The sequence below is a fragment of the Rhinolophus sinicus genome, linkage group LG06, assembly GCF_036562045.2.
Source record: "Rhinolophus sinicus isolate RSC01 linkage group LG06, ASM3656204v1, whole genome shotgun sequence".
Lineage (NCBI taxonomy): Eukaryota > Metazoa > Chordata > Mammalia > Chiroptera > Rhinolophidae > Rhinolophus > Rhinolophus sinicus.
Genome location: NC_133756.1, coordinates 128,013,613 through 128,037,312, shown reverse-complemented (window position 1 = coordinate 128,037,312; position 23,700 = coordinate 128,013,613). Strand labels below are relative to the sequence as shown.

Sequence of the window (23,700 nt, the reverse complement as noted above, 5' to 3'; positions counted from 1 at the left end):
ACATGGGCAGTACTAATTCTGTATCTATATAAATGTTTTTAATTCTTTTACTTATGCTTATAAGTTAAAAGTATAACTCCAGAAATCAATAACGATATCCGTATGCAAAATAATACCCTGGAATATGATAATCGGTTTTGTTGAATTTACAACAAATTTGCAACGACGAAGAGTTCTTGGCCTTCTCTAATGCATAAATATCATAAATTTGTTACTGGTACATAAAATTCCCTGTACCTTGTATCTGTTCTTGTGTTCTGTAATTATTTGTTACATAAAACTTCTTGTACCATAATATGTTAAAAATAAATGCTAAAATCCCTTTATAATACAAAAAACAAGAAACTAAATGTAAACAAATAAACATTTGAATTAAAAAATAAATGAAAGATTATTTTCCCTGAAAATTTGGGCCACAACCATGGCCCAAACTTTTGTATTATACACGGGAGCGCATTATACACGGCAAAATACGGTAGCTTAAATCAGTAACAACTGTCATTATTGAACGCGTGTACGGCTACTGTGCAACACACTTCCCAAACACCTCCCTTCATTATTGTAAAAGTCCTACGAGAGAGGTACTATTATTATTCCCAGTTTACAGATTAGGAAGCTGAGCCTTACATCAATCAGTTCAAGAGCTCACTCAAAGCACACAGCTAATAGATGGCAGAGCTGCGAAGTGAGCCCCGGTCTGTCAGATTGCACTGCCCTTTAGAAGGAGGCTGTGTCAGACGTTCAGAAGGCAAAGCTTCTGTGGGTATCTGTTCCAGCCACTGTCCAGCCTAAGTAATGGATGACCTAAAAAAGATGAATAGTCTGTAAATCAAACAATAGAAAACCTATTCTGCATAACTCATACCTCACCCTCCCCTCTCCAAATGTGAACTGGGGAATTATCTTTCACACCTCTAATGGCTTGTTTTACACCAAGCTGTAATTATCTCTCAATGCTGGTTGCCAGCCACTTGTTGACACGGGCTATGAGACATATTGCTTGATATCTAATTTTATCCAAGTCATTTTTGTTGAATTCAAACTTTACATTCTCATTTCCCCCAAGATGTAACTCTTGCAACGCAATTCAACAAATATTTATTAAGCTGTTACATAATTACAGGTGTCAAGCACACCATGCAGTCCTTGCCCAAGGCTAGCTCCAAGTCTAGTTGGGGAAACCAGGAACCGAATGGGTAAACACCAAGGAGGAGACGGCTCATCTGGTTTGAGAAATTCAGGAAGGCACCTGAAAGGATTCTTGAACAATGAGTGAGAGTTTCTAAAATGGCTATACAGTATTAGACCTTAGAAATAATCGAGTAATTCTGTGTGACTAAAAGAGTAGAGGGGATACACAACAGTAATAAGTTGTGAACATTTTTGTACATGAAAAACTTTATCCTGCAGGAAAAAGAGAGCCAAAGCTTTTTTTAAGCAACATAGCGACAGGAGTAAATTTAAGTTTCAGGAAGATGAGGCAACTTATCCAAACATTCTGGGGGGTCTAATTTACTAAGTAAGAGGCAAGAAATTTCCACATTTTCAGATTTTATATGCCCAGTTTGTTGGGTTACTAATGATGTATTCCAAAAAGAGCTCTTCATATTTCTCTTTATTATCTTAATTGAGATACAGCATTCTCCTGCTTTGCATATATGAGATTCAAGTTGTACCCTGTGTTTAAACATTTCAGCACACGATGGCCAGCGGGGAGGCAGATCTGCATTTTAGCACATCTCTGTGGGCTAGAACGCAGCGTTCATAATTATGATGATCTGAATTCCCCCAAATCTTTTTCTTTTTTCCCCCCAATTCATTGATAAAGTCTTGATTAAAAATACAGACATTTTGTCATCCTGGCTACATTTACCTCATCTCAAAACTCTCCTGACTGGGTGAAAGCTAATGCTGCTTCTTCTGTCTGGTCAATTATTGCACGGACACAAGGGACCAATTAATGCCATCCATAAAAGCCTGAATCATTCTGTCAATTAACGAGAACTAACTATGTCATCAGATATATTACTGGTGAGCGAGTCTATTTGGTTGCAATATGTCTTGAAGGAGAGCAGTATCAAATGAATCACAATTGACTTGGACAACTGCTAGCATAATTTCGGAAGATGAAAAGACAGATGTGGTAGTTATTAGTGGTCCCCTGAGGAATTACAGCCAAGCAATTGTAATGTGCTAAGACTGCACTAGCAGGTGCCTGCAGTACAAATCAGACAGAGGGTTAAATCAATATTTTCAATTTCTTAGGATCAATCTGGTGTTTGAACAAGATGGAAACTTGTTAGCAATTGGCAGGACGTGTAAATGAAAAGTCAAACTTCTTATTATTTGTTAAAAAGGAAGGAGTATACTGCATCATGCCCTTGGCACTAGGTAATGCTTTCATGATCCAGTGGCTGAGGCATTCACTGAGAATCAAAGGGTTCTTAAGTTTTAATAGAGTGTAAAAGCTTAGCTTTATACAGGTTGGACATTCAAGATCTTTAAGAGTGACTGACGGGTCAATAGGAAAGTTTTGAGCGGTGATAACAGTCGAGTTATTAATGATCAGTGCCAAAACCCAAAGAAAACCTTAAGTTCAATGGAAAAAAGAGGAAAACTCAGGTCTTACCAAGAATGCACAGATTAAACACGGCCCTGGGAACATGACTACTTTTCTCTTATTTTACTAAGAATCAGCCTGGCTTTGACCAACGATTTAAGAAAAACTTTGATTATTTTTTTCCCAGTCATCTATATCATATTTATAATCCATCTTGAGTGCCTCGAGTCACTGAATGACTGTCTCTGATAATGTTCCATCTTGGTTTTTGCTTGTTTGCTTGCTTTAAATTTAGGGGTAGACAATCCTTCCTATACCCTCCAAATTAGGAAGATCCAATACATACAAACGGAGGCTAGAATTGTAAACAAATAAAACTTTCAACATAATGCATTTTCTGTGTACATAGTCACCAGCTGAATAATTATTGGGGGGCCGTGTGGTTCAATGGAAGGAGACAGAGCAACGTGAGCGTGAATCTGGAATATGCGGCTTCCTCACTGAGCCTCTGGGCGAGTCACATTATTGCTCTGGGATCGGTTATCCCACAGGCACTAAAACTGGGGCAGGTTTCCTATCTCCTACACCTGTTGGAAGCAGTCAACTCCTGCCTGGCATATCAGTTAGAAGAGCAAGTGCTTTCTTCCTATTTAAAACAAAGTGGTATATTCCAATGAGAAATAAATATTAAGTACAATATGAAAACTAAATATTTAAAGCCAATATAAGTAGTCATAGACAAATTGAGATATTTTCCTTTAGCTTAAAAAAAAAAAAAGAAAACCTCTCCAGAATTTGTAAAAACATAAAACTAATTCAAACAAGTAATTCTTGACTATCTTTCCAATTTTTAGTATATGTGCTGCCGAAGCGAGCACAATTCTTGACTATCTAAGAGCAATACGCACCCAAGGAATGTGAAAGGAGGCAGATCTAAGACCAGCTCAGGGTACTGGGGGAATTCAAGGAAAGGAGAAAGCCTTTAGGCAAGGGCTCCAAGGGAAGGGCAGTTTCTACAGGGAAAAAAAAAAATCTATGGAAGCGATATTTCAGACAGGCTCTGAAGGATAAGATTTAGACAGGACAAGCTGGAAAGGGATGGGAAGCAGAAAAACAGACAAGGCAGGCTTCATGGAGGAGGGATCCTGGAAATTCAGGGAAGGAAAGGGGACGAGGGTGTGCATTTCATGCAGAGAGAGCTACATCTGCCAAAGATATTTCATTTGTGGAACAAAATGCTGGGAACGTGCCTATACCATGGAATAATGGGGAGAAAGGGAGGCCGTCACCTACCTACTACCAGCACCAGGGCCCTGGGGCAGACGACAGAGAGGAGGCAGAAGGCTCAGCCAGAGAAAAGGCAGTAGAGAGAGGGGAATGGAGGGGTGTGTGTGTATGTGTGTGTGTGTGTGTCTTACTCTCCTTACACTTTTGGCTAGTTTTTTGCTTTTACACTGGCCACAATTAGGAACTAAAATTAGGGTGCATGTGTGTGCAAAAAGTAATTATAAATACAATTAGTGTATAATATACATACAATTCACTTATAATTGTGTAAAAACACTATGTGTCCATACATTTGTGTGTATTACACACACTAACAGATTTTGGAAAAGAACGAACACACTCCAGATCCTGTTTCTTATAAACACACACAAGCAGTAGACACCTAAGAAAACATGGGAGGGGGCTGTGTTGTGCAGGGAGGCAGCTGTCCCATGGAGATGAGGCCCTGCCAGTTTGGGTACTATCCCTGCCCCCCTCCAAATATAAAGATTTCTATGCCCAGAGGGAACTGGGTGAAGCCTTTTCTTCAACAGCTTATGACAGGGAAAGGCCAATTCTCAGGTAACTAGGTTTGGGTTGAGCCCTCCTTAGGGACCCGAATTCAGGTGCGGTGGCACCAGCCATGGAGGGCAGCAGCAAATTGCCCAGACAGCCCAATGAATGAAGTATGTCCATAAACAGGGGGCTGCCCACTTCCTGCCAAGACAATACAAGTAGGTATAACGTAAGTTAATACAACATAAGTGGAGAAATAAGACAAGCAGTTCTGATTTTACCAAGGGATTCAGAAATTAAAATAATAATAGAAAAAAAGTAATGCCTTAGAATTTACAGTAGATATTTCTTTTTAGTAAAGAAATGCTCAAGAATTCACAGGAGGAACCAAGTGTCTTGGAATTTGTGCAGAAATATAAGAGTAAGCCGACCGCCCTAAGACACAGCTGGGTCTTCCAACCTCTGGGCGACTTGCTCATCCTACTTTGTTCATCAGGACACCCCCCTGACCCCCCGACCCCTGGGCAGCCTATGCGGGTCTCCACAGGGCAAGCTGTCCTCCGACCTCGTCTGCCCAGTAAGGTGAGGTACAGCTCAGTCTCCAGCATGTTCTTTTCCTTTATTGGGTCACTGTCACCCTACCTACCTCTCTGTCAATTCCCTCCTCCAATTTCAGGAAGACTCATCCTCTATTTCCTAATGACACAGCGGCCTCTCCCACACACTCTTGCAAGGTCCTTTCTCTGATGCTCCCTTGGCCTCCATGTCCTTGCACTTGGCGTCCCTCAATCTCTCCACCCCCAGCTCAGCAAACTTCTCTGATCTTCCCAGTCAGAAATGCCCTTGTGCTGTTTAACAGACAGCTACTGTTTCCCCAAAAATAAGATGTAGCCAGACCATCAGCTCTAATGCATCTTTTGGAGCAAAAATTAATATAAGACCCGGTCTTATTTTAATATAAGACCAGGTATAATATAATATAATATAATTAATATAATATAATATAATATAATATAATATAATAAATATATATAAAATAATATAGTATAGTATAACACCTGGTCTTATTTTACTATAAGACCGGGTCTTATATTAATTTTTGCTCCAAAAGATGCATTAGAGCTGATGGTCCGGCTAGGTCTTATTTTTGGGGAAACATGGTATTAACCACCCCCACCCCCACCCCATGCTCCATCCTTCTGTTAAAAAGCCCTTAAATGTCTTATGGTGAGTGTTATGGAGAAATAAAGATGTCCTCAATAGTCCTATGATGCTAACACACGTGTCCTGTCTCACGAATTATATAATCAATTATAAGTAAGGCACCAAGTACTGTCTTCAGGATATAGCACGTATTCAATATACTCTAACACTTGTAGCTTTCATGATGATTATGAGGCCTGACAATTAGGGCCAGAAATTCATCCTAGAAAACGTGCTACATACCTCATTGCTGAATATCATTATGGTCACCTTCGAAGTACTCCCCTTGGGGAGCTATGTACCGACACCAGTGCCTAGTCCACCCTTCAAAGCAATTTTGGAACTCTTTTTCTGGAATGGCCATCAGAACTGTCATCGTATTACCCTTGATGTCCTGAATGTCATCAAAATGTCTTCCCTTCAATATTTCCTTTATCTTCAGGTAAAGAAAGAAGTCACTGAGGGCCAGATCAGTTGAGTAGGGAGGGTGTTCCAATACAGTTATTTGTTTACTGGCTAAAAACTCCCTCACAGACAGTGCCGTGTGAGCTGGTGCATTGTCATGATGCAAGAGCCATGAGTTGTTGGCGAAAAGTTCAGGTTGTCTAACTTTTTCATGCAGCCTTTTCAGCACTTCCAAATAGTCAGCTTGGTTAACTGTTTGTCCAGTTGGTACAAATTCATAATGAATAATCCTCTGAGATCAATAAGAGGTTAGCAACATCGTTGCAACAAGTTTGCAAACTTAATTGTCACACCTGTATCCTGCAAACACCCAAATTCATGCCTAATCTCTACAACGAGGTCGTAAGGGGCCAGCAGAAGCACACCACGTCTGTATGCTTCTTCATCTCCTGTGCAAACAGTGGAGCCTCCAATGGAGAATATGCTCAGAAACACACGGATAAAGAAAGAAAACTATTGGCTGGAGGATCAGGATGAGCACTGTCAGTCAACGTCAAAGTCAGCAAGAATAAGAACTAAACTCAAGGTCTTTTTCTTTGGTTTAGATTTTTTCCTTTGAAAGACAAATATTGGGGTCAGCGATGTTTCATGCTTTAATCACAGTTGGCACTGACTGTTCGGAAGAATTCAGTGGCTGCTCAAGGCACACCCCGAGTCCCTCGGTGACCACAGCCACATGGCACAGCCAGTGGGCTGGGTGAAGACGCGCTGCTTCAGGTGAGGTTTCAGGGATGCTTACACAGAAGGAGGGAGAGGCTGGGACGGCGGGCTCATTTGCTCCTTCAGTCTCTCATGTATTTTCTGAACACTGCCTTGGGCCAGGCACCAAGGAAGGCTCTGAGGATTCAAGGGTAAACAGGAGTCTCTGCCACGCAGAATCATATGCTCTACTGGGGCAAAGTGCTCTGGAGAAAAACCCTGCCTGCTACACTTCGGTCTAGGGGGAGCTCCTCTGACATGTGTGCCCTCTAGCTCCACCATCACTACATTAATCAATCCGGGAGCTAAAACCACAGTAAAGGAGATGGAAAGAGGACGCAGGAAATTTTCCAATATTTAAAAATCCTCATGAGCTTTAAACAGTGAATCTATGCTCCATAAACATTATCATCTACAGAAACAGTTTCTGGGATATACGTAATAGAATTTAACTAATTTACTCATACTACAACTTGTTCCCAAAAGGGTTTGAGGCAAGTTCCCCACAGCCAGAAAAAAAAAAAAAAAAAAAACCAGGGTGAAGAAAACAATTAGGACAAAACAGAAAAAATAAAACAGGAGTAATGTTATATAGAAAAAGTGTAGCAAGAAGAAACAAGGATTCTATATAGGAAAGACTGTGCTGGCACCAGTGAAGGAACTGTGAGTAGAAAAACCATGCACTTGTATTTCTGGTTAGTAAGCACTATAAAGAATATACACATATATCAATTGGTTAAAAAAAAAATAAAAAAAAAATCACACTGCCCTGAGGTGGGATTATGTATTGCTTGACTCCAATTCTGTGAAAAGAAAAGCTATGGCTTTAAGAAACTCAACTCCCCAGCCAGCTTTTGAAACCAAGGTTCAGCCAAGAAGAGCCAATAAAAAAGCTGTAACATGAAACCAACCCACACAGCACAAAAAGAAAGGAGAGAGGGCAACGGGTCGCCCTCGAACACACCCTTCTAACTGGGTTCTAGAACAGCAGCTCCCAGTTTGCAAGACAAGAAGCTAATTGACTGGGATGTCTGCTGCATAAGCTATAAAATAAGTACATAAAGAACAATATGAACATACAGCGCCATCAGTTACATAAAAAGGCCTGCTGTCGGACGCCACACTGCGCACCAAACAAGCTGGGCGATTGTTTCAGCAGGCTGCACGGAGGAAGAAGGAATAATTAGTGTACTTGTGAATCAAGTGTCCACCAGGAAGAGATCTCCATCCTCGGGCACTGGCAGGGCAACCCTTCAGCACTCAAGAGTCAAGCTGGGGCTTTTAAAGATCTTTATTGACAATCATGATGCAAGGAAATATATTCTTCAGCCAAATAAACCAACAACTGGCTCCACTGTGGCCATTTCTTCTTCACTGAGTCTCTCTCTCTCTCTCTCTCTCTCTCTCTCTCTCTCTCTGTCTCCCTCCCCCCAACACACACACTTCTCTTCTAAAGTTTCACCAACTGCTACTTTCCATTACCAGGAAATGTCATTTTCTCTCACTCATTTTTCATTGGCTAGGGAGAAAACTCCTGCCAAAAAAAGGAGGGGTGGTGACAAAAGCATGAGCTGTCCTGGCACAAAGAGGGCAATACACAATATGAGGTCCATAAACCATAAACGTCTGTCCAGAGAGTTGTGGGGAGGGGGAGTGAATACCTTTGGTCCTAGGATTTCTCTCATTCTCCAACATACTGAATGTGAAAAACCTTTTTTCTTCCTGCTGCAAATCTAAAAATAGGCAAGTGGAATTCCTGGTCTACCACTAGGACAAAACCTATTGATCTGGTGGAATCTGATGCACGTAACCATCTTCAACATAAGCAATAGGAAGCAACAGAATGACCTTACAACCTAGGGTCAGCAGATCTGAGTTCAAATCTCTGCTCTCTTTCTTCAGAGCTGTAACATTTTTAGCAAATCATTAACTTATTTGGGCCTTAATTTTTCTACATGTAAAATATGGATAATGTGTTTTCCTTCTGATAACCTCCCTCCAAGGATTGTTGAGAGAATGAAATGAGACTATGCATATGACTGTCGTGACACAAAAATGATTCCTTAACTTCGTCTATTTGGAAACTCAGAAAAAGCCAGGCACAATCCCAGCATCTCCTGAATGCTTACTGTTTGCCTAGCTGCAGGCAGGTGCCTAGGAGATGCAGAGAATTAAAAGGAGCAGTTCCTGACTGCGAAGTATTCTCAGGCTAGTCAGAGGCAGGATATGTAAGTTTACGGCTAAAGCCAGATTAGCCACAGTTCACTGGAGATAATAAAGTCTAAACGCTTTTCCCTCACCTCACTTAATTCTTTTGCACTCAAGAAAATCCACTGGGTTCCATGCAGAAGGCTTACAGCCCTAAAAACAATAACAGAATTGATGACTGGCATCTCCCCAGCACCCAGAGGTATTCTCAGAGACAGCGTTGAGAGGCATTCCCTTGTACCCCTTAGTTACTCTATGAATTCAAACCGTAGGGAGCATAGCAGCCCCAAAGGAAATCACATCTGGAGTGACAAAATGACCTTGCTCCCCATCTTCCAACTGAAGAGAAGACTCTGCATGGAATGCCTGGAAGAACCTCCTTCGGGAAACTTCTGAGTCCCAAGCACAGGGATCTGAAATCCAATCTATAATGATACTAATTAATAATGGGTTTTTATATGCCAGGTACAGTGCTAAACCTGATTTCGTCTGATGAAATAAATGACACTCATTATTTCATTTGATGTTCAAAGCAGCCCTGAGAGAGAAGTAATTTTCATAGCTCCATTTTGCAGATGAAGTTAAGGACGTGATAAAGTTAGCTAACGGCCCCTAAGGTTTGCCCAGCTGGTAAGAAGTAAACCATGGTTTGAACCCAAGCAGGCTGATTTCAAATCCCACACGATTTTTTATCACACCTGATTATTGTATTAGTCTGCCTGATGTCCATTTCCCACTCTGCTGTTCAGGTTTTGAAAACTAATCAGTCTCACTATATTTTTTGTAGACAGACAAAAGACACTATGGATCTACCATCAAACCACAGCTGACAAGGCAAAGTGCAAGCCAACACACAAAGCACCACAAACTATGTTCTTCAAGGAAATATGTTCTCCTGAAAGCTTTGTTAGGATAGGAAAAACAGGACAGAGACCTAGGATAGTCCAGAAAGCTTTAATAATTTGGAGTGGTTAATACATTTTAAAATTCAATCTTACTATGAACAAGAGAATATAGTTAAATAATGTGTTCACTTTTCACCCACTGAATGAGTAAATATTTTTAAAAAGACAATCTTCAGAGCTGGCAAAGGTATATTGAGGTCTCATAGGCACAGCTATCAACCCTTTTAGAAAACAGTTTTGCATGCTGTGCTTCTGGTTTCATATCTAAGAACTTTTTGCCTAACCCAAAGTCATGAAGATTTTTTGACCACATTTTTGTTCTAGAAGATCAGCTTTTACATTTAGGTCTACAATCCATTTTGAGTTAATTTCTGTATACGGTATGAAGTAAGGGTTTAAAGTAATTTTTTTTTTTTTTGGGGGGGGGGCATATGGCTATCTAATTGTCCTAGCATTACTTGAAAAGACTATTTTTAAAGACTGTCTTCTCTCTTAAATTGCTTTGGCACCTTTATAGAAAAATCAGTTGACAATAAATATAATAGTTTATTTCTAGACTCTCAACTCACTACCATTGATCTATCCTTACTTACATCAGTAACACACCATCTTGATTACTGTAGCTTTAGAGTAAGTTTTGGAACCCAAAAGTATAATCCTGTATTTTCCTCTTTTTCAAAATTGTTTTCTTTATTCTGGGTCCTCTGCATTTCTGTGCAAATGTTAAGAACAGCTTGTCAATTTCTACCCCAAAAAATCACGCTGGGATTTTTATAGGGATCTCATTGAATCTATAAATCAACTTGGGGAGAATTAACAATATTGAGTCTTCTAATCCATGAACATGGAATACCGCTCTATTTGTTTAGATCTTCTTTAATTTTTTTTCAATAATGTTTTATAGTTTCCAGAGTGGAAATCTTACCTTTCTTTTGTGAAGTTTATGTCTAAGAATTTTATTTTTGATGCTATTTTGAATGAAATTGTTTTTGTAATTTCATTTTCAGATTGTTTTTTGCTAGTATATACAATTGATTTTTGTATATTGATTTTGTATCCCACATGTTTGCTGAACTATTAGTTCTAATAGATTTGAGGTGTGTGTGTGTGTGTGTGTGTGTGTGTGTGTGTGTGTGGTGTATTCCCTAAGATTTTTCTACATACAGGCTCAATTCTTCTGTAAATAAACAGTTTGACTTCTTCCTTTACAGTCTGGATGTCTCTGATGTCTTTCCCTGCAGTACAATTTTGAATAGAAGTGGCAAGAGTGGGCATCACTGCCTTGTTCCAGATCTTAGGAGGAAGCCGTATTCATAATTTGCACAAAATAGTCTACTCATGCTATTATCTTTCATGAAGAAGTTACGAGACAGAGCTGGATAAATATTTTCTTATACTGGTGACCCATGATCACGCACAAATAAAAAACATACTCACGCACTTAAAAAACGTCAATATGTGCTTTAAATTAAGAACAGAACCCAAACTATCATCTAATAGATAAAATTACTGAAAACTAAATACATGAAAAGGCAGCACTGTCTCATGTAATGATTGTGCAAAGAGGAGACAAGGTGATACAAGGGAAGGCAAACAGATCAGCAGAGTCCAGGAGAAGGTGACATCACAGCTACCTGCGGAACGGCCTCAGGTTAGCCTGGCCCTACCAACTCTCTCCACCATCCACTCGCCCCAAGGACTGGGAGGGACGGGAGGAAGGGGTCTTAACAATCTGGCCCACAGCCTCTGCCCAGTCACCACCTGAGCCGCCAGGAGTGAGCTGCAGCGGTCTGGAAGAGAAGGACCACCTCCAGTGGGAGCTCTCACGCAGCAATTTTCACACGACAGTAGCTTATCTGAACAAAACAGCCGTACTTCTTTTAAAACCAACTTAGTTCCAGGATGGAAACAATCAGGCAGCATCCAGCACTGTTTGAAAGAACTCACTGGCTCCAAAGATCTTGTTTTCTCTGAAAGGTGAAAGTTTAGATGCCTCAGTAAGAGGCACAGATGGGTGTTCAGAATCTTGACTGTTTGACAAAACTGTCGGCTCTGACACACCCTCACACTCTGTCCTGTAGAAAACTCCCAGCCTCTGTCACAGCACCTGCCTAGAATGACTACTGTTTACACGATGAGACGAGTCTGCAGGCAATGGCTGAGGACCGAGGGTTTGCAGGAGCCAGTGCCCGTAGGGTACATCTAGTTCTTTGTAATGTACATATTCTGTCACACGGTGCAATAAATCTGCTAGAAAAAGACAAATGGATGAATAAACAAACGAGGCATTGTAAGTGGAGATTTCATAGAAAATAAATTTAAAAAATGAAAGACTCAAAGGATTTAAAATCTAACCAGAAAAAGGGGGGGAGGGAGTATATGGGCAGAACTAGATCTCATTTCCCTAATTTTACAAAAGTTCCCATTTTCCAGTATCTCAGGGAAATGAAAAGCCAGAACCACTTGTTTCCCCAAGATCTAGAATAAATATTTGTTTGGGGTGGGGCAGGCGGGCCTCCATCTGCTGAAGGGAAAACTGGCAACACTTAGGTGCCCCTCCAGGGCCCTTACTTCCATGTACATGTTTACCACCTTTTAAGGACAATAACTTTTTAGTTCCCATCCGCAGCTCTCACGGCCTCTGTGCCCGCCAGCAACTGGCACTTTTACCTCTGTGGCCCTGTGCCTGTAGCCCAATAAGTGCCAGGTAAATGCATCTGTCTCCTTTCCTCTACTAATGCTATTTTGGACAAGAAAATATGACACTGGACACATTCCATCATAACTTGAGCTTTTGTCACATAAAACATTATACCATGTTTGTCACATGTACATTATACAAGGAATGTGGCATGTCCCAGACTTGCGCCTTTTCCCATACAGAGCTTGGTCTACTATCACAATGGTCTGGAGAAAGAATAAATGACCTATGACACAGAAGCACCTGCTCCTGCTTCCCTCCTGCACTTCCCAACTAGAGAAAGCATCTCTGGATGGAGAGGGGAAGAGGCCAGGGTCTCCTAGGAGGTCCCCGGCATCCCCACCTGTGCAGCAACCTGGGCAATTTTGGCACCTACGCTGCCTCAGAATGTGACTTTCAAATGCCTTCTATGGACCAGCTTCTCAGAGAATTACCTAATTGAAGCTTGAGCACAACTTCGTGAAGCAGGCTTTGCCTATAAAGTGGGAACATTTTATACACAGGGATATCAGAGCTCGGAAGTCAAGTAAACTATCCAAGATCACACAGCTCACAAGTGCCTGCAATTTGGCTTTCCATTAAGAAAAGACCCCGAGGCTCCACATACAAGTCCTGCAAGGTCTTATTAGTCATTAAACATTTCCTAAAGATCTGGAGAGATAGCCTGATTAGCAAGGTGAAGGAGATGCAGGACAGCCGCTCTCTGTCTTCACTGTTACAATCAAAGATGAGTGTGCTGGGGGAGTGAAAACTACAAAACAAGTGAAAAGTGACACATGCAAGAGAAAAAAATATGCTGGTCAATTTCCTATGAAGAATGTTGTCTTGAAATGTAAGAACTACAAATTAAACTGGAGCTAGGTTTGAATTGCTTTTCTAGTTCACTTATTACGTAGTCTGTACAACATGTAATCAGGACCTGCTCTGAAAATTACCCCAATGAGCTTTGAAAAGAGCACGGTCATTAAATAAAATCATGAGATAATTGCATGGTTCTTGGCGTTGGGCGTTACTAATATGGATGCTAATTTTTTCTGTGCAGCCACGCTGATGTCAGATTGACGGTGCCCCGAAAACGGAAGTTCCTTTAGCAGAGCTCCACCACACACCACTCTGCAGCAAGGCTGGGGAAAGCTCTCTGGTCTCTACTTAGCTGAGAGGGGCAGAGCGGATATGCAAAAGGACAGCCCCGGCCCCAGTTCCTGAAAAAAGCATTGGCCTTCTCCAACCTCATGCCTTCTTCCGCCTCCTCCCAGTACACACAGCAAGGCCTTCATCCCACCATCTTCCACTGGATTCCTGTGGAGAAGCTCAGGATCAATGATCTGCGCTCTCAGCCAGGAGGGATGCGGCAGGGTGCGCACAGCACACCACCTGCCTTCCCCAAAGCCTCATCTGGCAGTCTGTGAGGCGTGTACACACGGCTCCTTCAGTAATCCTTTCCACACCTGTTCTACACTTGTGGGAGAAGTGCTCTATACGTTCACCGACAGAGCACCAGTGTGGGAGAAGCTATAGCGCTGGGTGAGACAGAGCAGTTAAGAAGAAAATGGAGGAGGAAGTGCAGAGATGGAAGGAGAGAACAGGAGCTGGAGAGGGTGTAAAGGGGAGGGAGGCAGACAGGTGGGAGGAGGTCACGTGAGAGACTGGGCTCACTCAGGTGTGCGCAGAAACCCTCCGCCAGTGCTCAGCCCATTACTATCTGGCTACAGATTCCACACAGGTTGATCAATAGTTTAAAACTACATGAAAATAGAACTGGGCATTTTCTTTGAAGCCATGTTTCACTTTTCCAATAAGCTTCAATTGAGCATCTATGATGTCCTTAGCACCGCGGAGTCAAAAGATGAAAGTCATTCATTATCCTCCAGAAGAGCTGGCAGCTCAGGGTTCCAGATCACTTGCTGTAAACAGCAAGAAAGGGCTGTTGGGTGTGTGTGTGTGTGTGTGTGTGTGTGTGTGTGTGTGTGTGTGTTGGAAACAAACACCAGGGGCAAGGACCTATATGATACATAGAAAAGGAGGATGTCTGCATCCAGGTCAAGAGAAAGCAGTGTGAGCGCTGGTCTGTGATATCCCTGACACACAAAGGCCCAGTTCCTCAAACCCAGAGAGCATGAGGTCCCCAAGAACGGGCCTAAGCAGCCAGTCTCCACGAGGCTCACCATGTAACTCGGGCGCTGCTTAGACGGTGAGCTATCGCCACGCGTTCCCCACAGCACTGAGAGATTTTAAAGATCATGGAACTCTTTAACTTGGGCTCAGCTTCCCAAGCCTAGTTTCCTTTCAATGTGGCAGACAAATTTTGCATGTTGCCAAATGAATCAGAATCCATCAATTGGAGAATATCACACCCAACATACCTGGGGCTTATTAACTTGACACAGCATGGCGTAGTGGTTAAGAGGAGGGACTCTGGAGCCAGACTGCCTGGGTTCAAATCGCAGCTTTTCCACTTACTAGCTTTGGGATTTGACCACCATGTCCCCCAGTTTCTCCAGTCTATTAAACAGGAACATGACAGTACCTATTGCACAAGGTAATCGTGAGGATCAAAACAAATTCATCTACATAAAGAGTTATAAAAATGTTATTATGATGACAGAATTTTTGTACAGTGTTTCCTCAATGCACACACAACTAAATGTTTGTGTCCACCCCCTCCATTCATATGTTTAACCCTAATCCACAATGTAACGGTATTTGGAGAAGGGGCCTCTGAGACATCATTAAGTCATGAGGGTGAAGCCCTGGTGTATGAGAATAGTGCCCTTATAAGGAGCTGAAGAGACCAGGGTCTCCCCTTCTGCCACGTGAGGACACAGTGAGGACACAGCGAGGACACAGCGAGGACACAATGAGGACTCGGCAAGGACACGGCGAGGAGATGGCGAGGACACTGTGAGGACACGATGAGGACACAGCGAGGACACGGCGAGGAGACGGCGAGGACACGGCGAGGACACATTGGGGACACGGTGAGGACACGGCGAGGACACAGCGAGGACACAGCGAGGACACGGTGAGGACACAGTGGGGACACGGTGAGGACACTGTGAACCAGGAGGCTGGCCCTCCTCACCAGACACCAAATCTGCTGGAGCCTTGATCTTGGACTTTAACTTCCAGAACTGTGAGAAATCAATTTCTGTTGTATATAAGCCCCCCAGGCTACGGTGTTTTGTTATAGCAGCCCCAACAGACTAAGACAGCACACGTACGGAGACATCAAGATTCTTACACTCAAAAACATTTTCCTTATCACAGAAGGAATTGCTAACATTCTCCCTTGTCTCTTTTGATCCTCCTGTTTTGTAATTATCCTTACTGGATGAAAACTCTGAGTTGCAAACAGGTGAGCCAACTGGGTGGAATCACACAACGAGCATGTGGCAGACCTGATGCCAGGTTCTGGATCCTCATATGTCCCCCCGGCACTGGGCTACCTCCTCCCCACGTGACACAGGGATTTCCCGTTACATGAGTCTCTCTCGGCCTGGACTAGAGATGGACGGTGTGGACGCTCCCTGGAGTATCTGCTAGGATCCACACACTGTTTACTAACTTCAGATCTGACACACCACAGAAAAAAATTCACTCCTGACTACAACCCTAACCCACGTAGCCAAATGGAATCCAAAGAGGTAAGCTATGAATGAAAGGAGACGTGACCTGCACACCTATTCAGAGGCCACCCTATGGTAGGACTCCCAACGACTATTCTAAATCCAGCGCTACCCGTACACTTCAGTTTTCTCACAAGACAGGAGGCAAACTTCCATCCCCCAAAGACCTTCTAACGACCCCAGAACCCTATACATGAGGTTCTAAATTTCCATTTGCATGCTGAGGGAACTCCCAATGAATGTTCCCATTTTACTCAAGAAATTAAACTAAACTGTGACAGAGGTTAACTTTCCTCTATGTCCACATTATATGATGCAATTATGAATAGAAATATTCTCTCACAGGTGGATACAGCTTTAACAATTTTCAAATGCTTTCAACATGTCTCCTTTCAGGTGATCCAATTAAGCTTTCCTTTTTGTTAAGATCAAGGCTCAGGAAGGTTTCAGGACTAGACCAGAATCACAGGGAAAGAAAATGATAGAACTGGGGCCAGAACTAAAAAAGCTGGACTCCTTGTTTTCACATAAGGAATGGCAAATCACTATACTGAAAGCACCACATGCTACTAAAGCACCAAGTGTTACCTCCTGAACTTCTACTCAATGGCCCATCACACCGGGGCCTTGAAGAAAGTCATCCCGCGTAGAATCTGGCTTTGAATAGCAACAAAGAAATGGGCAAATTGGTGAAAGGGATTTCATCCTCCAGAAGCCCTAGGAATGTACTTCCCCAAGTTCAAGGGCAGACAGGCTAGTGGAGAGGCCAAGGCAAACACTAGAGAAAGCACTTAGAGAGGTACAAAACCCCCCAACACCTCCCTTGCCTCCAAGCCCTTTCTGTTATTAGCCTGGGAGAGACTGATGTACCATATACCTTCCTGGGTTCCTACCTTGACATCCAGACTCACTCTTGCCATCGTATAATTACTCATATTTGATTTCTTTACATTAATGTACATCAGTGACCCACAAAATCATTATCATAATGGACTTATTTTATTTTGGGAAACCAGCACTCATCATCCCACAGCCCTTTCCAAGGCAACAGTTTTCATCTATCTGGGTTCCCTTCTAGTCCTTGTGCCCGGAAACAGTAGCCATAATCACGGAATAGGCACGACTTTGTATTCTACTTTTTTTTTCATGTAATCACATTTCCTCTGTCAACCCAAGCATGTCTCATGACCCTGGCAAGTTACTACTCCAAAGCCTTCTTTTAGGGTGTTTTGATTGCATCACCAATGTAGACAACTGATTTCAAAGAAACTCAGTGACACATCTGACTTGTAACTCCTAAGGTCTGAGATCATGGTTTGGGTGAGAATGAGAACGCTTTGAGGGTGGGAGGAGAGGACGAAAGGAAAGACAACTGTGCCTTTCTTCTCAGAAGACAAAGTCCTATTAGAGATGAAGATTTGGGATGGCCCATGGGTGGGTGGGGGCAGGGGTGCCTGTGCTCTTAGGCCACACAGCCATCATGCTGCCATAAGGATCAAGCCACTCTCCATTCCCCAGAACAACGGTGTCCTTGGGTTGCTGAAAATTACTGTAGGGCAAGAGCCCTGAGCATATTTCATTCAAAGCAGATCATGTCACACCAACATGCTTTCCCACGTATGACATTTGCCATCTGGCTCGGCACTAACGGAGTTTATATTCCATGGCATGGCACACAGTGCCCTCCAAGACCTAGCATTCCACCCCTTTCACCTCTTACCTTCTCTCCTCCTTGCGCAAGCCCTGAGCTCCAACCACCAAGTTGCTGCCCACCTGTCCACTTGTCACTTAGATCTTCCACCTCCAACCCCAAGAAGTATGAGAAACTGTCCGTGCCCTCGAGGAGTTCACAAATCAGGGTAAGAAAACAAAGGTTTGGAGTATATGGTTTATCATATAAAAGTCATTAAGCCATTTAGTTGTCTGTTAAACAATAACAGCATGTTTTTAACCCATCATTTCAAATGGCTTAAAACTGGGCCAATATATGACCAAATAAGATTGCTTCTTAAACCTTTTCTACAAATTTTTTGTACTGTGCAATATAACATACATATGTAAAAGTGCATAAGATATAAACGTACTGTTTAAGTGGAGGATTATAAAGTGAATACTCATATAGGTGACTCATTTATTATTATTATTATTAAGAAAGTAATCTCCTCTTCACAAGCACCTCAAGGTTTCCTACCAGTGATGATACTGCAACCGTGTAGCCTCTATTACTGGTTCAAGGAGAAGATACTGAAATGCAAACCTTTCTCTTAATTAGCTCCTCATTTGCATTACTCTCAATACCAGACTGTCTGTATTAAAGTCAACATATGTTCAGGTTTTCGAGGACAATCCCCATTCCAAAATTTAGGTTCTCTGGTCTCCATAAATCATCAAAAGCGACCCCAGATTTCTATAGATGTCCCAGATTTCCTGTTGAACCAGAAGGAGCAGTAAAAAACCTTGAACACACCATGAGTGCTAATTTGGGGTTCAAAATATATTTACACTTAATTCTGGCCTATGTTCTGTGTCTGCTTTCTATTTGTAGTTCGCTTGCAAAACCAAAGAGGGTTCAGTTGCTTCATATGGGTCCCAAGTCAGTCCTAAGCTGACTCACATAGATTTTCTCATTTCCACCAGTAAGCATGATAAAGGTTCCAAGCATTTCCGGTGCCATTATAAATTGCATCTGCACATCGCAGCTTGTGAGTGCCGCGGGACAATTTCATACTACTATGGTTCAATGTCTCCCTGATGCCCTCTGAGCTTGAGAAACCCATTGATACTGAATCTCCTTTGACAGCAAAGGCAATTATGAGAGTTCCATGTGAGGAAAGAGGGGAGGGCCCAGGAAGGCACAGACAGAGGGCAGTTCTGAGGGGCTGCACTAGACTGACCCTCCCTAAGTCAAAGGGCTTTCATCTCCCAAGGAGCCGGACGCCCTGACTCTGGGTCATTAGCACCAGCACTGAGATCCAAACCAGACATGTGCCCAGGGAGGCCCCAAAGTGCTACTTCCTCAACTTTTATTTTTTGATACTGAAAAAAAAAAAAAAAATCCTGTATCCTTGGGAAGGGCTTAATGAGATCTGGCCACGTGAGAACTGTTCAAAACGCATCCACTCTTTATACAACTGTTAACAGGGGTTCCAGAGACAATGTGTGTGACCCCAAATTTAACGGAGGCAGAACAATTATTAGTCTAGATACACTCTGGAGCACATCGGTTGTATGATATCATATGATGAACAGTAAGCATACAAATTCATTCTCTCAAAGAGTTTAGGACAAAGGGTAAAAACAAAAGGTGTTTAATGGTTATTAGGCACAACCACCCACCTATATGAAAAGTAATGAGAGCATGTCTCCCAATTTCCTACAGGTTGTCTGCCAAATTCCTGCCTCCTTCATGAGAAGACAGAATCTGCAGTGTTTTCTTTGCCCTACAGATACACCCCATGTCACTATAAACAAACGCCGCTTTCTTTCCAGCTAATAACCACAATGTGTGGGTAAGAAACCTCTCCAGTATAAATCCGTGGGGACAAGGCTGCATTGTGGGCATTAAATAATTATAACAATCTGACATGAGTCAGAGGATTGTTTTTCAATGGCCCTGTTGCACTGCAAACTTTCAAGTCAACCCCAAAGTCTCTTTCCTGGCGCTCTGTCCATGTGCTGGGCTATTGTGAAACAATTCTCATTCTTCATAGTTTGGTCCCATTGCAAGGAGCTGGCAACGTGGGCACTCATGAAATATTAACACGTTACATTGATTTTTTTTTTTAATAAGTGTGGCCAACAGTGGATCAATTATATTACTATGAAAAGCTTTTCATAATTCATTTGAGGGGTATCAAGATCTCATTTCTAGACAGTATACGGATGATGGTCGACAGTTTTAAAGAGGCCGGCGCTCACGCACAGAATACATTAAATGTGACAGACGGAGTAAATACACTGTTCACAGAAGAAGAAAAAAATGTTTAAATCTTGCAAACTGGTTAAAATAGGGTACAACATATCAAGTTAGGAATTATGTCCATGGCAGTCTCTGTCTATAAACACAAATGGAAACACCCCAAAAGCTGGCAACCTATACCCCTTCTGGCTGATGACCCTATGTTTATCCCTGCATCCCTCAAAAGTAAAATTTGCTGATTTTTAGATGATAGAAAAATTATGTCAACCTATCCCTGCTCTGAGGTACCTTTTATTCCAAGAACATTAACAGTTGGCCTGAAGGAACAAGAGTCTTGTGGCTTGTGTGAGCCCACGGAGTGCCTGGCATAAGGTTTTGCCGATCTGGCAGTTGGGAACACGAGAGACTTTTCTCTCTAGTTGTGCGGTGTGCATAAACTTCACATAGGCTGCTCCACCAAAGATGGGAACCCTTCCTCAGACACGGGAACAAACAATAGTCCAAACCAGGAGGCTTCCCGCCATGCTGCCCAGAGAGGGCATCATGACTAGGGAGGGCTAGCAGTTAGTTCTCGGTTCTCTATTTTCACATTATAACACTGTAATGACCGGTGTCCAACTTTGTCTCTTCCACTAAACCATGAGTAGCTCAACAACAAGAACCAGGTGTTATTCATCATGATATCCTTTATCCCGGCAAGAGAGACTTGCACAAAAGATGTAGTAAATGAATAGCCACAGGTTGTAAATTCTCCCTTGCACTCTGGGAGTCTTGCATCTGGCTTGTGTGTACAAATTAAACTTATCCTCTTTCTTGCACTGAGGCATAGCCTCACCAGGAGAAAAAGGTCACCCAAAGGGCTATCTTCCTGATCTCTGTGGGATTAGGGGCCCAACATAGAAACGCTCCAACAAATGTTTTCATTACTTCGGGCCTTGTAAGCCACTAGGAATACCAAAAAAGAGGTGGGGTGAGTTAAACTATTGAACCAACCCTGAAATCCCCTGCAAAATAGATATGCAGAAGAAAAGAAACTCCCAGGGACAACTGACAACCTTGGCTCAAGTGTCCTGAAAACTGGACCACACGTAAGAGAACTGTTGCTAGAATGCTTTCCAAAATCCTACGGGGGCTTTGTAGAGGGCCAGCTGGGAATGTGGTCACACAGACACTAGAATGAGAGAGAGTGATGGCAAGGTGGGCAGTTTGATTTCTATCTGGCCCCAGGTAGGACATAGGTGCAATAGTATTGGAATGATGAGAAAACCACCCAAGGCCTCGCATGGAGGTAGATGGATGGCTCATGAGACATTTGGCTTCAGCCGCTCAGTGGCTTCTAGCAAAGAGAGGACAGGACGGTGGCCAGCTTGCTCAGCCTCAACAGAGATCCTGCCTGGGCTCCTCAGAAGCTTCCATCTTCTGAAAAGCTAAAAGGAACTTAATTAGGGCTAAATCAAAACTGAAGTGCTGTATAAAGTAATTTAAGAGGCCTAGGTTTATTTCATGTTAAGGATCTGAACTTACTGCCTCCCTTCTTGCCCCTGAGATAGTGAAGTAACAGAAAGAGTTCACCAACCTGGCAACAATTTATGTGTTGGTGTAGCCAGCACCTGCTCCTCTGATGTGCTCCAGTGCTGAAAACACACACTTCTCTTTTGGTTCCCCCCATGTTCTGAAGAACATATAAAGCAACACACACACACACACACACACACACACACACACACACACACACACACACACAAGAGCACTCTATAAAACTATCAAATACCTATGCTTCTGCCTAGATTACAATTTAGTCTAATCATCACCCAATCGTCAAAACTCCTTATTACTTGGTTACATTTAGCTGCATTTTCCACCTAGAACACACCTGTTACCCGGAACACGAAATCACACCCATGCTAAGTTTTAATTAAGAAGGAAGGTCCAGGGGCAGTCGGTTAGCTCAGCTGGTTAGCGTGCGGTGCTCTTAACAAGGTTGAGGGTTCAATCCCTGCCTGGGCCACTGAGCTGCACCCTCCACTAGATTGAAGACAACAACTTGACTTGGAGCTGATGGGTCCTGGAAAAACACACTTGAGAAAAAAAAAAAAAAAGGAACGTCCATGCACAAACAGCCAGCCGGTGTTTTACATTTTTGCAGCTTACGTCTATTCCCTTTCTGGGATCTCTTTTCGTCTCCAGATTCCTCTATTTAATATTCACATTTTCTGAATTATTTTAAATGGTTTGTTCAAGTAGGAATAAACATTTTTGAAGAACAAAAATCAAATGGAAAGGATTGAGGTGGGAAGCTTTGTTTACTTCAGAGGCAGCTGGGAATCCTCCCTTTCCCCCAAGGTTCTCCATTGCAAATGAGGGCAGTAGCCTGGCTGTCTGGGAAGGAAGGAAGAAGGAAGACTTCCTGACCCCAGCAGGCCTGTCTGCTGGCTCACTGGGAGAGAGAGACACAGCTTCCATTTTAAAACTCACCCTGTCTGAGATTTGGGGACAGGGGCTCTGGAGCCCACAGAGTGAAACCTACTCTTATCTATAAACAAAAACCAGCTTTGATGTTGGCCAGCTTGCTTGCCTCTTTCCCTTTTCAACTGTGGTTTATCAGCAGCAACATCTCCATTAAGCACTTAGTCAGCAGTCAGCAGCTGTGAGGGGCCCAGTTCTGCACTGGGTGCCTGTTCCTGAGAGAAATGAAGGGGGAAAGCGTGTGCCTTGCCCATGGGGAGGGTGCATTCGTGGGTGTGTGGGTGGGCAGACACACAGACGGTGCTTTGGGACAATCACAGGGCGGCGGGACTGGACATCCCAATTCCCGGCTCTCTTACCGGGTGACAAACTTCCTAACCTGTCTAAACCTCTACGCCCTTCCTGCTGGTGGGGGATGAAATGAGACGACACGTGCAGAGTCTCAAGTGCTGTTGCTTTATTCCTTTACTTGACTTCTGAATCACTTCTGATCCGGACTTCCTCTCTATTACACGGGGGCAGTGCCCTGGCATTCTTGACAGGGACCAGCCCCTGAAACTCTGTCCCAGCCAGGAGTCCCCCTTCCAAGCAGCTCTCTAGACAGGCCAGCAGGGGCTACGGGATGGTGTGTGTGTAAAGGATATAAAGTGAAAACTCTTCGGTGCTGGCCAGAGCTGCTCTCACACACTTTTATGTTGTTCCTACAAGCTTCTAAGGTGCTCCTGGCCACATACATATCGGTTTCAAAGGGGAACAAACTCTCTCTTCAAAAACAGGACCCCATCCTCTGAAGACAGAAGCTCACAACGCACTCCCAGGGTGCCCAGGCCCCACTGTGGCCTCAATACAGGGTTCAACAGCCAGAGAGCAGACTCCGGTCTCTGCCGGACACCCTCCTTCCAGAGAGCAAATAATGACACACGCTGTCGGCAAGGCTGCTTTCCACCTCTCCCCATATGTCAGCTCCGGACACCAGTGAGGGTGGCGGGCAAAAAGAAATAAGAAACAGCTTTCTGAACAGTTTGTGTCAGACTGCTGAGTACTCAGTGAAGGGCCGATGGGGAAAGGAACACCCTCCTTGTAGCACTTCTTCAGGGCCTCAGCCCTGTGGTCAGCACCTCCTAACCTTGTCCAAGAGAGCCAGATCCAGGCTGGACCCCACTCCT

At 43.1% G+C, this 23,700-nt stretch overlaps 1 protein-coding gene across 8 annotated transcripts in view; it reads right to left on the bottom strand.

Moving 5' to 3' along the window:
* Positions 1-23,700, bottom strand: part of TEAD1 (TEA domain transcription factor 1) — a 254,546-nt gene that overhangs the window by 103,059 nt on the left and 127,787 nt on the right. The window lies entirely within an intron of this gene.